Source organism: Hermetia illucens, chromosome 3, assembly GCF_905115235.1.
Source record: "Hermetia illucens chromosome 3, iHerIll2.2.curated.20191125, whole genome shotgun sequence".
Taxonomy (NCBI): Eukaryota; Metazoa; Arthropoda; class Insecta; order Diptera; family Stratiomyidae; genus Hermetia; species Hermetia illucens.
This window is the reverse complement of record NC_051851.1, coordinates 166,855,482-166,869,556: the sequence shown is the minus strand read 5'-3', so window position 1 is coordinate 166,869,556 and position 14,075 is coordinate 166,855,482. Positions and strand designations below refer to the sequence as shown.

At 47.9% G+C, this 14,075-nt stretch overlaps 1 protein-coding gene and 1 long non-coding RNA gene across 3 annotated transcripts in view; one reads left to right on the top strand and one right to left on the bottom strand.

The window, feature by feature from the left end:
* Nucleotides 1-14,075, top strand: part of LOC119650699 — a 97,449-nt gene that overhangs the window by 56,979 nt on the left and 26,395 nt on the right. The window lies entirely within an intron of this gene.
* LOC119650700 lies at nucleotides 10,165-11,113 on the bottom strand. Its single transcript, XR_005249353.1, has 2 exons — nucleotides 11,074-11,113; nucleotides 10,165-10,961 (listed from the first exon to the last, which is right to left on the bottom strand). It is a non-coding gene; the product is annotated as an uncharacterized LOC119650700 (long non-coding RNA).

The window sequence follows — 14,075 nt, the reverse complement described above, 5'->3', positions numbered from 1 at the left end:
TTTTTTTCCAATATTTTTTTTTTATAAAATGAGAAATTGTAAACGACTGTGAATTGATTTAAAATTAGTACTGCTGTGTTGATTTCTTGGATTTTTTCCCATTATATGGCGGTGCAAAAAAGGATGATTCAAAAAAAAATTAAAAGCTTACATAAATAGCGAACAAGTGCTAAAATGGAGACACTTCGTGCAAATGACCTTGAAAGATATGAGACTAAGTTTCTTCAACCGGTGACCTGCTTATAGACCGAGAAATATAATGCAGTGGTCATTATGAAAATGAATTGGAACAGCTAATTTCTATGAGAAGAAAAAAAGACCCGCCCCAAGAAGATGGGCAAGGGTTTCAATGGATATAAGGTGATGATGGGGAAAACCTTCAGAGTTGAGAATACCGAACCTCTCCCTACCAAGACTTAAATTTATGTCCAGGATTCACAGAGAAGGCAATGAATTTGGGAAAATCGTCACAGCTATGAATTCCCTGAGGAATAACGCCGGGGACGGGTATCTTACCGCCCCTTGTTGCACCAGAGATTCGTCGAGCGTTTCGCGCAATTCGCGCACGTGACTCTGCAGCGAATCGCAGACCAGTACCGCTTTATAACTCACAGCGACACAATCTCGGCCATCGTAAGGGAGCGTAGTCGACTTGAGGTCACCGCGGAAACTGGTGACCGAGAGTCGATGTGGGCAGAGGCGGCGGCATCAACAACACCACGCCGCACTGCAGGCAACAGTTTCGATACTCGCCGAAGCACTCTTCTCCACCGTGCGGCTGAAGTTTTCGCTGAGGTTCGAGACGAATTCCAAAGAGCGTGTATAGAATTCTCAGAAATGGATCCTTTGCATAGACCAGGTATTTCCAGGCTCTATCTATCTCCAGCAACTCCGGGAATTCTATCTCAAATCAATGATGAGTTTGCATCTTGGCAGTGGGCTGATATAGCGCTGCTGCAACTGCAATCACTTGCATATTGTGGTGCAATTGTGGTTGTCAGATTGCACGGTCAGAAGATTCGCTTTCACGTTATTGGTTTGAGTGACCGAAGAGTTCCACCATGGCAAATTCGTCTGGAACGTCGGCGGGACTCACTAAGGCAGGACATTGCTAGACTGAAAGTGCAGAGGGTTCACCGGAACTATGCCATCCCCAGTGAGACACCCGTAGATGAGATTCTGGACACAATAAAGCAGAAACTTTCTGTCATATACAGTCGGTTAAGATAGTATGGCAAAAGTCGCTCCAGATGTGTCCAGAATGCAACTTACGCGCCCAACAAGCGGAGTTTTTTCAGATCTCTCAACGAATCCCAACAAAACGTCCAGACCGTACAGTTTTCTGTGACGAAAGCGAAAGAGTATTGGGGTGGACTTTGGGGGTTATCCGCCCAGCATGCTGAACGTGCTGAGTGGATCACCGCCGAAGACACCCACCATTTCAATACGCCTTGCATGAATTTTGCGGATGTTACCGAAGAGGAAGTTCGACGAGCCATAAACAGCTCGAAGAACTGTAAGGGCCCAGATCTGGATCGAGTGCAGAATTTCTGGTATAAGAAATTTACCAGCGTACATAGTCAATTAGCACGTAGCATAAATCAGATCTTCAGTCGCCCGGAAAAATTTCCACCCTTCCTCACTATGCCAATTTTTGGCGACAGTCATGGAAGGGTGCCTTCATCAGAGTGTGCCAATACCTCAGAGCGCATCCACATACGGAGAGGCATCCCCCAGGGGATTCATTGAGTCCCCTTTGGTTTTGCATGGCACTGAACCCCCTTTTTTTCCTACTGAATGATGCTAGAGGAACCATGCCCTCTGTAACAAGGTATGGCCTACGTGCTAAGTCCGAATTGATACACTTGATGTACTTAATCAAGCTGTATGCTGGTACTGATGACCATCTTAAAAGTCTGTTACGAATAGTTGACATGTTCAGCCGTGATATTCGGATGAAATTTGGATTAGGAAAGTGTCAAATCCAAGCCATCCGCAAAGGTCATCACGACCCGTATGCCGGACAGAGCATTGGGGACCTCCACATCGAAGCTATGACCGAGACAGATTTCTATAAGTACCCTAATGTAAGTCGAAGGCAATGCACGGTAAACACGTGAATTATCTTTGGCAGCCATTTGTCGATTTGCATTTGTCGAACAGATAGCTATGTGCTAAGATGGAGGGGTTCATGTGTGCTATTCAGGACAGCGTGGTCGCTACCCGAACTTATAAAAAGCTCATCATGAAAGAGCGGGTGGAGAACGATCACTGCAGAATGTGTGATTCGGCGTTAGAGACGTTGGAGCATCCCATTTCTGGCCGCACTATTATGGCCCCCGTGCAATTCATCACCAGACATAATACTGTATGTAACGTGATCCATCAAAACCTTGAATACAAGCATGGGTTGATTACCGGAACATGTCCGGTTTACCGATATGAACCGGAAGCAATACTTAATAGTTCTGCTTACAGCATGTATTGGGACCGGCAAGTTCTAACTAATCGGCACATTCCACAAAATAAGCCTGACGTGCTGTTAGATGCCAAGATGGGTCGCCCCACGTATATTATTGATATTGCTATTCCCCATAATAGCAAGAACGGATGGAAATACGTGGAGAAGAAGAAGAACTATGAGCCACTGGTTCGGGAAATCAAAGAAATTTGGCGCCTCGAGCGGGTGGTTGCAGATCCCCTAATATTGTCAGCTACAGGGATTGCGCTTAAATCCCTCACGGCTTCCCTTGATATCCTGAGACTGTAACACAGTCTGGTTGAAACCATGCAGAAGTATACCATTCTGCATACGTTCTCGACGTTGCGAGAAATTCTCGACGGATTCTCCCATTGATCTACCACCGGCCACTATCACCAGCGCTCCTTTCGTTTTTAAGTAGGTAGAATCGCCCGAGTCTAAATGCTTGGCACTTCATGCTAGTATAAGGTCAAATCCGACATCTGCCGAGATTGTGACAACTCGGAAATAATAATCGTTGGCGCAACAATTCAATTGGATCACCACCTTGAAGTGTGTTAGAGCACTTCCTTGAAGATCGTCACGGTACTCTACAGGATAACAGTATCATATAGGAGGCAATGTGGTCAGGATTGCACTCGCCCGAGATTATTACCCTGATTTGACTCATGTAGCTCATTCACAGCTGAAACGACTGGTATCAACGTCAAATCACTATACAAATTCCACTACCACCAGTGAGATTTGAACCGCGATCTTCCGTACGTCTAACCGCTCAGCTATCCGGACACCACGGAAAATATCCCGTGCTAAATTGGAAAACAAACACCGGGCATGGGACCAGAAAAACTCTTGACCCAAGGGCGGTGATCCACATCCGGCATCCCTAGTCTGTATGGATGTCGTCAACTAACACAGAGTTAGCTTTATTTATAACCTTAATGAAATAAGCCTTTGCAGGGTACAACCCCGGAAAGGTTGGATCCATATCCGGTAGCCATTTTATAATTAAAGACGGTGTGATTTACTTGGACCGAGCGCCAAAACGTATTCAAGGGGCAAGATAGATCACATCATCAAATAATTGTTAATGTTTATTTATCTCCTGATGACTACTTAGTGGAGTATAGAACACCACCGTATGGACTATGCCTCAGTTTTATTATTACCGCACTTACTGATGTACCATGGTTACTGATGTGCAAGCTCACAGCACCAAATACAAGATGAACATAAACATCCACGACGACTGGGTGCCGAACCCAGGCCAACAAGAGACCAGTGCTCTAGCTTCCCAACCATCGCGCCGTCGTTTCTCTGCCTTATGGCTAAGATCTAAGTATACAATTTATAGCAGATTTCTAGTTTATTCCCGGATTAACTTCTGCATTACTTACGTATTTGGTTCTCACTAGGTGTAATCTATTGGGATATCTTCATTACTTGATTCAACTCACTTCCAACCAAAGTTTAACAGAATTAATAAACTAACCTTCAGTACATATATATGATTCCTAGCAAATCTCCGGATAAAGGGGCATTGATAATAAATGATAAATGTCCTTTTCCTCCTTTTCGAAGAATTTGGAGCCACCATAACTATAGAAGGAAGGAGCAGTTTTCTAATTCAATTCACTATAACTTTCCAAAACTGAATCCCCATTCCGGTCTGAAACGTTCCTCATCTCTCCAGGTAGACGGTCGCTTAACACGAAGAATCAACCTGCCTTTCTCTCCTCGAACAATCGATCAAAAATCTGTCTTCCAGCGCTCCCCAACAAAAAGGCCCTGTCTACACGTCACTGTATTGGAATAGGGCAACGCACATCCGACAATTTCAGAACATTACGTGCGAAAATATAATATTTCCATATTCGCTAAGCCAACCAACTTAGGTAAAATGCATTTAATTGTGCGCTAGTATGGAAATATACATAACATCGCTTTGTTGAAATATAAAAGTGTCAATCACCGTTTCTGATTTCAATTGTGTAATTATTAATTCCGATTAGAGTTCGGATAGATAAAAGATTGATCGGTCCCTGAACCTTTGAAAACCTGAATCTGTTAAATTTAAACATTTCTTTTGAATTTTACTATACATAAATATGTATTTATATAAATATTATTCAGCGTTACAATTAAATTATATATCCATTCTGTACAGAAATCTTGTAAATTCTATCGCAAATGAAATTCACAAGTTTTTTGTTTAACTTTCCACTTCATTATATTAACAATAAATGTGTGTATGTATTTTTACTTTTGACCTATACACTGCATATGAGAACCATTTAATCAAATATACTCAAGGAATGAACACCTCGAACTTCAAACAAGGAAATTTGCATAAACAAACCTTCATACTTTTTATCAGATTCGGGATACGGGTTTAGTGGAACTTTTGCGTATTTCTTAGGTTCTGTTTGGTGTTTTTATGAACTTGTATATTTTACTTATTATATGTAATTTCAGTTATTGAATGGATTACTTTGCAAATATAATATTTGAACCCGAATATTGCGGAGTTCAATTTCAAGCATGATTTTTTTAGAAAAGATATTCAAGTAAAGTTTATTTTCGCACAGCAGTTCTATTTGGTGTATATTAAGTTAATGCATTTCGGATGCTCCTCATGGATTATGAAAATAAACTGAAAATTTCATTTAAAATATTTTTCTTTTAATTTCTGAAATTACCATTAGCTTTTATCTATTTGTTTCCACGTTTTTTCGAAAGATGTTTTAATATGAGGTTTTTAAATTGAGGAATTTCGCTCTTAGGTTCGTAACCTTGTTGCTCAGCTGATACTGGAAATTTTGGTGCAAATCTTTCCATTATTTACAAGTTGTGGTTTGTGAAAATTATCTGTTTCGTGCAATTTTCACTAGAATCCAAGGCGTAGGATGTTAATATCACACTGCAGTGATTCATTACAGATGGAATGGTAGTGTACCAAAATATTCTTACATATGAAATGCACACAGCTTTTCATACCTAATGGTCCTCCATTTTTCATATAGTCACTTAAAATGACTATTTATGAAGTAAGGGGTTGGTCTTGCTGAATGAATGGTTACTTTCTCAGGAGCTTATCTAAGGTGCTAATGGATTTTTTTTTTTTTTTTGTGCGTACACGGAGGTGGAAAATCTTAGAAAGACACGGGGATTCACCCCCACTAAAAACCACCCCGGTCTTTTAACTAATCTTCACGAGGCGGAATCGAAACTTTACTGTTCTCACGATAAGCTCGCTCTTGTGAGATGCCCGGGGAATTTTCGTAATAGAAAAGTCGAGATCGGATTGAAAGAAATCAAAAGATTGGACTTGTAAAGATTTGACTTGATTTACTTTATTTAATTCTTACAATACTTTTCTATTACTCGCGCTGAAGTGATCTGTCTCGCGGTTGGGAACAGAAGAGACCGACTTATTTCCATGCGGTCCTTACTGTCCCAACCAACGGCACTTTTTTACCGCTGGCTCTCCACTTCCCCGGTGCGTTCTGAAAACGCGTGAGTGGAGAGTTTCCACGTTCAGCGCCATCTACCCGTCCGCATCCGCAACATCCGAAATAAATTTCGAATGCTGCAGATCCTGCCGCGCCACATCACTCCGCCCCCAGACGAAACCTAGGGGTTTCGGCGACGGATCCCCGAACTTCGTTCGCCGTTAATCCACAAAGCGGACACGACGTTGCTTCGGGGCGCACACGGGTTTCAGCCTGGACAAAGAGACCGCCTTTTTGTGACCACCGATCTCGAGCTGGAAAAAATGTTCTCCCCGCTCGAGAACGCGGTACGGGCCCTCATATGGAGGCTGCAGCGGCTTCCGGACGGCATCCGTCCTGATCAGCACGTGCGTGCATGTGTCCAGTTCCTTGGGCGAACAAGCAGGTATGGACGAGTGTCGAGTGGGTGGTGGCGCTTTGATGCGACGGAGATTGTCCCTCAGCAGACGCACCAACCCCGACTCCGTGAGACCCGATCTCTTGTCGAAGACCGGATCGCTTGGGAGTCTTGGGTTCTCCCCGTAAACCAGCTCCGCGGGGCTGGCAGCAAATTCCTCTCGGCGGGTTGTTCGAAGGCCGAGTAGGACGAGAGGCAAGACTTGAGTCCAGGACGGGTCGTCGCGTGCCATAATGGCGGCTTTCAGCATCCGGTGCCAACGTTCTAGCATCCCATTGGACTGCGGGTGGTATGCAGTAGTCCGCTGGCGTTTAAAACCCAGGAGTTTGCCTAACTCGGAGAAAAGGGTGGACTCAAATTGCATTCCCTGGTCAGTGATGATCACTGCAGGGACGCCAAAGCGAGGTATCCACTCTCGGCAGAGGGCTTCGGCACAAGATTGCGCCGTAATGTCTTTCAGAGGTATTGCCTCAGGCCACCGCGTGAACCTGTCGATGATTGTGAGGCAATACTTGTAACCGTGCGAGTCTCGCAAAGGCCCTATTATGTCGAGGTGTATTGTGTGGAAACGCTTGGTAGTGCGGGGGAATGAGCCCACTTCTTTCCTTACATGCCTGGAGACTTTACACTTCTGGCATGCGATGCACTCTCTGGCCCAGGAATTGATATCCTTGTTCATGGAGGGCCAGAAGTATTTTCCGGTGACTAACCGGTTTGTTGTCCTGATGCCGGGATGCGCCAAGTCGTGAACTGCGTGGAACACTTCCTTGCGAAATGTGGCCGGAATGTATGGCCGAGGTCCCTTTTCCGAGTCTTCGCAGCAGAGCGAGAGGTTTGAGCCGAAGATGGGCAACTCCCGAAATTTGTATTTGGGGTTGGACTTGAGGCTCTGAAGTGCTGCGTCATCCACTTGCGCCTTGGCAATAGCCGAGAAATCGAGTGAGGCGGGGATGTTAACTTCGGAGACACGAGTCAAAGCGTCAGCAACAATGTTGTCCTTCCCGGACACGTGCTGGATGTCTGACGTGAACTGGCTTATGAAGCTCAGGTGTCGAAGCTGACGAGGGGACGCTTTGTCGGGCTTCTGTTTCAAAGCGAACGTGAGAGGCTTATGGTCCGTGAACAATGTGAACGGCCTGCCTTCTAGGGAGAAACGGAAGTATTTAATGGACAGGTATGCGGCGAGCAGTTCGCGATCGTAGGTGCTGTAGTTCCGTTGAGCGGGATTCAACTGCTTCGAGAAGAAGCTCAACGGCTGCCAAACTTGGTCCACCTTTTGGTGAAGGGCAGCACCTACTGCGATGTCAGAGGCATCAACAAAAACGGCTAGGGGTGCATCTTGATGAGGAAATGCCAAAAGTGTAGCATCAGCCAGTTGCTGTCTGGATTTATTGAACGCGCAGACAGCCTCTTCAGACCACACAATCTCTCGCGTGTCTTTTGTTTTGGGGCCAGACAAGTACGCGTTCAAAACGGACTGGTGATGGGCGGCCTTGGGCAGGAAACGACGGTAAAAGTTTAGCATGCCCAAGAACCTCCTCAACTCCCTCACTGTTTTTGGACGCGGGAAGCTTGTTATTGCTTGCACCTTGTCTGGGTCGGGCTGTATTCCTTCAGAGGAAATGGAGTGGCCGAGGAATCTCACCTGTTTTTGAAGGAATTTGCACTTCTCAACGTTTAAGACTAAACCGGCCTCAAGGAGACGTTGAAAAATGCACTCGAGATGGGCTAAGTGCTCAGACTCAGTAGAAGAAGCGACCAAAACATCATCCAAATAGACGAAACAGAAATCGAGGTTTCGCAGGACTGAGTGAATGAACCTTTGAAAGGTTTGCGCCGCATTGCACAATCCGAAAGTCATTCGGGTGAACTCGAAGAGTCCAAAGGGTGTGCATATTGCCGTCTTTGGAATGTCTTCAGGAGCTACTGGGATTTGGTGGTATGCCTTGGCTAAGTCCAAGGTCGAAAAGATGCGGCAATTCGCGAGGTGATGCGCAAAGTCGTGGATGAGTGGAATTGGATATCGGTCAGGAACAGTCTGTGCGTTTAGCCTTCTGTAATCCCCACAGGGACGCCATTCGCCATTTGGCTTAGGGACCATATGTAAAGGGGAAGACCAACAGCTGTTTGAGGGCCTGCAGATACCCTGTTGAACAAGTTGTTCAAATTCTTTCCGCGCGATAGCCAGTTTCTGGGGTGGTAGAGGACGCACCTTTGAGAAAATCGGGGAACCAGTAGTATTTATGTGGTGCTGCACATTGTGCTTTACTGGTTTCGAGAGACTACACTCGGTAGTTATCTGGCTGAACTTTTGGAGGAGTGTCCGAACACGAGAGTCGGAGATGTCTTCCAAAAGAACGGAAAGGTTATTGTCAGCGTGAGATACCATTTGGCCCGACGAATTTAGTTTGGTTGTGGGGTCTATAAGGGACTTATTTTGCAAGTCCACCAGCAACCCATAGTGACACAAGAAGTCTGCGCCTAATATGGGGAAGCTGACATCCGCCAGGATGAAACGCCACGGAAACGTCCTACGCAAGCCAAGACTCACGTCCACTTGCCTGTACCCGTATGTATTGATGCGGGATGAATTTGCTGCCGCCAGTTTGAGGGGTTGTGGATATAGTCGATGATGCTGGGGTACGGGAAGAACCGAAACCTCCGCACCCGTGTCGACGAGGTAGTTGCGCCTGCTGAGGGGGTCGAAAATAGTTAGGCGACGTGGCGCTGCGCTCTGGGTGGCCGTCGCCAAGACCCCCCGCGGACCTAGTTTTTTGTGGTAGGCGCGAATTTGCAAGGTAGCGTACATCTTGTCGCTTTATCTCCGAAGTTACGATGATACCAGCAAATACCCTGGTCCGCAGGCTGTCTTGACGACCTGCTACCCGAACGCCCTTTTCGTGTGGCAGACCGTGAGCGAGCTCGCGGCCTGGCACTCGAACGCTGAGCGTCCAACGTCGCCCGCATCTCGGCCACGCTGGCAGTTAAGGCCGCGATCTCGCGCCGTAAGTCGCCGACCTCATCCGACGGTGGTTGAACGGCCGCTATGGTTGGGCGAACGTACACCTCCTGTACTTGATCGGCCGTTGCTGCTAGTTCCTCCAAGGAACCGGAGACGCATGCTAGGATCGCCTGGGTGCCCTCCGGGAGCCGACGCAGCCAGAGCGACTTGATCAGGTCGTCGCCGATCTTGCTCCCACCCAATTGCCTCATTTCACGAAGCAATTGGCTGGGAGTTCGATCACCCAACGTTAAACCCGCCAGCAAGTGGTCTAATTTTGCCGACTCGCTTGCCGACAGGCGCCTGATCAACTCGCTCTTGAGCTGAGCATACGATGCCGACTTCACTACGTCGGACACCAGAAGTATGGACTCTTCGTCCAGGCCGACCACCGCGTAGTTGAAACGGGTCGCGTCCGATGTGATACCGGACATTTGGAACTGTGCTTCCAAATGCACGAACCACAGCTCGGGGTTCCGACGCCAAAACGGAGGAACGCGTACGGCGAGGGCGGTCACTTGTGGGTCCGATGGGCCTGCCGCGTCTTTATTTTCAAACGACATTTTTCCTAACGAGAAGTACGATATTGTGATGCAGACGCGGTGAGTTTATACTGAAACGCGGTGAAATTTACACCGACACGGCAGGCCGCACCCACAAATGCACGCACGAAACGAGAAAAAGAAAACGACGACCGAAGCGGACGCTCTCCAGCGCAGACCAAAAACACCGGGAAAACAGAGAACTTGCGATTTGAAACACCTCAACGCCGTCTCTTGCAGCGGCTTTAATTTTATTGTCACTTTTTCTTTAAATAATATTTCAATTTCAAACAATTATTTTGACAAAGGCTGATGAGAATACGCAAACACTTCTTCAATTGAAAATTTATCGATTTTCCGCTCGGCTGCAAGGAAGCAAGAGTTCCGGAATGCGTTGGCTCCGCTGCTGCTGCTGCTTAAGTTGGGCGGATGACGGCCGGACAGCTCTCCGATCTGTTGATTCCCGGCTCGGGCTGGCGTGAATGCGATAAGCAGTCGCTACTGCTGATCGTTGCCGCGGCTACTCCTGTCCCTGCTACGTGACTCTACCTGCCGTTTCCTTCCTGTGAGTTCCCAGTTCCGCAATTCGACAGTTGATTGACTTGACCGGCCGAGCAACGAGGAAAGGGCGACGAAAATGTCCGCCGGTGGCACTTAGACAGCTCGAGCCGTGGGCGCGCTCGGCTCTACTTGGGCGCGCTGGGTGATTAGCTCGCGATGCGATGACTGAGCGAAATGTTTTCGTACTATCCCCGACGTTGTAGCAACGCAGCGAAAGCAAGACTCGTTTTCGGGCGAGAAAAGTGCCAATCCGTTGAATGTGCTACGCGCACCGGGCTGAAGATCGAGATTTTGGGAAAACACTGCGATCCTTTCTTTGTTGTTTGTTGCGGAGTAACTGGTGGGAACGATTTATTTGGGATCGCTGATGCTGGAGTTCCCAAGGATGCTGTTCTTCGGGGTCACCACTTTAACTAATCTTCACGAGGCGGAATCGAAACTTTACTGTTCTCACGATAAGCTCGCTCTTGTGAGATGCCCGGGGAATTTTCGTAATAGAAAAGTCGAGATCGGATTGAAAGAAATCAAAAGATTGGACTTGTAAAGATTTGACTTGATTTACTTTATTTAATTCTTACAATACTTTTCTATTACTCGCGCTGAAGTGATCTGTCTCGCGGTTGGGAACAGAAGAGACCGACTTATTTCCATGCGGTCCTTACTGTCCCAACCAACGGCACTTTTTTACCGCTGGCTCTCCACTTCCCCGGTGCGTTCTGAAAACGCGTGAGTGGAGAGTTTCCACGTTCAGCGCCATCTACCCGTCCGCATCCGCAACATCCGAAATAAATTTCGAATGCTGCAGATCCTGCCGCTCCAGCCCCAGCCCCGCGGGACCACCATTGAGGTATTACTTCGCGGGGTAGGTTTGCTCTTAGGCACTCATCCTTCTTCTATTTGCAGCTGTCCTCCTTCTTTGTTCCTTCAGCAACTCCTCCTGCATTTGGATGATTGCGGAGCCAACCGCAAGCCACTTCTCCTCGGACTCCAGCATCTCAGTAACCAAGCTCTCCAGGGTCCCGCTCCTGCCCAGCACCTTTTCTCCATCGCAAATCGTGGGCAGTGAAACATCACATGCTCTGGATCCTCCGGTATGCCATCGCATCTGGGACAGTTCGGAAAATCATCCAACCAAAAGCGGTGCAGATACTGCCTGTAGCAACCACCGTGTCCCATGAGGAACTGGGTAATGTGGTAGTTGGTCTCCCCATGTTTTCGCTCAAGCCACACCCTAATGTTGGGAATGAGCCTGTGTGTCCACCGACCTTTCGCACCAAATTCGCTAAGTATCCGGGGACACCTATGTCAGCCAACGCCCGTTTAATTCTATTCCAGTTGGCCGAGTTGAATGCGTTTTTGACATCCAACGCCACCACGGCACAGCAGCCGCCAGAAATCAATGCACCTTTTGCCAGGTTTACCACCATGCCAATTGCGTCCACCGTAGAGTGGGCGCGTCGGAAACCAAACTGGCGTTCCGACAAACCATTGCTGGCTTCGACGATGGGCAGGAGTCTGTTGTAGATGACTCTCTCCATCATCTTCCCCATTGTATCCAACAGGCAGATAGGACGGTACGACGCTGGGTTTCCAGGTGGCTTGCCCGGCTTCGGAAGCAACACCAACTTTTGCTTTTTCCACTGGGCAGGGAATATTCCTTCTTTTAGGCACACCTCGAAGGTGTTGGCGAAAAGGTCGGGCCTAGTCTTCACTGCCAGTTTCAAAGCTCGGTTGGGGATATCATCCAACCCTGGGGCCTTGTTGTCACCGAACCTACCATATATTTCCCGCAGCTCCTCCACAGTTACAGGCGGTATTATGCCGTCATTTAGCTGGACACAAATTTGCCTTCCCCTATTTTCGTGGTGAGGGAACAGAGTGGTAACAATATGTTTCAGGAGGCGCGGACAGGTCACCTGGGGTGATTTCCGCAGCCTTTTCATCACCACTCTGTAAGCCTCGCCCCAAGGGTTTATGTCGGCATGGTCGCACAGCTGTTTGAAGCAGTTCTTTTTGCTTGTGTGCCTCCTCTCGATCGTCGCCACCGGGTTTTCCCCTGAGCCTCTGGCAAAGCCTCCTTGCCCGAAAACATGCGGCTCGCAAACTAGCGATTTCGTTGTTCCACCAGTAGTTGGGTTGCCTACTGGGGAGCAATCGCCTTCTGGGCATAGTAGCATCGCATGCTTCCGTCACCCAACGAGTGATCTGGGTGGCTTTCTCTCCAGCCGTACCATTCAGGGATATGTCGGATTTGAACAGCGCGGAAAACGTGTCCCCCTCGAAAGCTTTCACTGTTCAGCCAAACATACCACCCGGCATTCTGCGAAAACTCTTTTTCGAGCTCGATCCGCCCTTGATCTCTATGCAGATTGCCTGGTGGTCGCTGTGAGTATAGTCCTCACTGACATGCCAAGCGATTCTACTGGCTAAAGTGGCACTCACGTATGTCAGGTCCACTATAGACCCCAGGCCCCTTCCCCGGAAAGTGTACGAAGACTCAACATTCGCCAGTACCACGTCCAGCTCCGCGAATGCTTCGAGGAGAACACGTCCCCTGACATTAGTTACCCGGCTGCCCCATTCAAGAGCCCACGCATTGAAATCGCCTCCTATTATGATCGGCCAACGTCCTCTTGCATCCAAAACAAGAGCAGCAAGCATCCGCTCATACTCGGCGAGTGTAGCGCTGGGTAGAGCATAGCAGCTGTAGATGTGAATGCCCTTCACCTTCGCTCTGATGAAGCCCTCCTCTGGGTTCTCCATTATTTCCTGGAAGGCTTGTTCTCCACAAATCCACAGCGCTGCTTGGCCCGTTTGGTCTTTGACCCAAACGCTACCACCGCGGTTTCGGTATGGTTCACTTAGTATGGCCACATCGATGTTTTTCTCGCGGATGGTTTGCGCGAGTAGATCCTGCGCCGCCTCGCAGTGGTTGAGGTTGATTTGTATCAACCTCATCTGCTGCTGCCCGCAATGTGCCGATGGTCCACACCCTCCTTTCCTTTGCACAGTAGACAATTTGAGTCAGCTCCGCAGTCCTTGCTGATGTGGCCTTCCACTCCGCATCTCCTGCATTGCTTTGACCTGTCGTTTGGGTTAGTGCATGACTTCGCAATGTGACCAAAGCCAAGGCATCTAAAGCACCGTTTTAACGCCACCTGTTCCCTAAGGCGACACATAACCCAGCCTATTCTCACTCTCCCTGCTGCTAACAGTTTGAGTGCGTTCTCCACTGGTAGGCTGATGATGGCGGTTTGTGTTCCCCCATAGGCTTTCCTTAGCGTTTTCACCACTGACTCTTGTATTCCGGCAAGATCGAACTGTTTCTCCAAAACTTCGCGAACCTCCTCCTTCGTCGTGATTTCATCTATATCTTTGCAGATTATAGTGATCTCCGGCCTGCTAGCTCTTATATCGGCTTCCTGCCCTAAAGTCTTCCCGATTTGGCTTAAGAATTTGTCCGCGGTTACATCCTTGGATTTCTTAAGTTCCAACATAAGATCTCCCTTCTGCGATCGTCTAATACGGCTGACGTTGTCTCCCAAATTGGTGAGTTCGGGGTCTGCCTTCACTTTCCTGA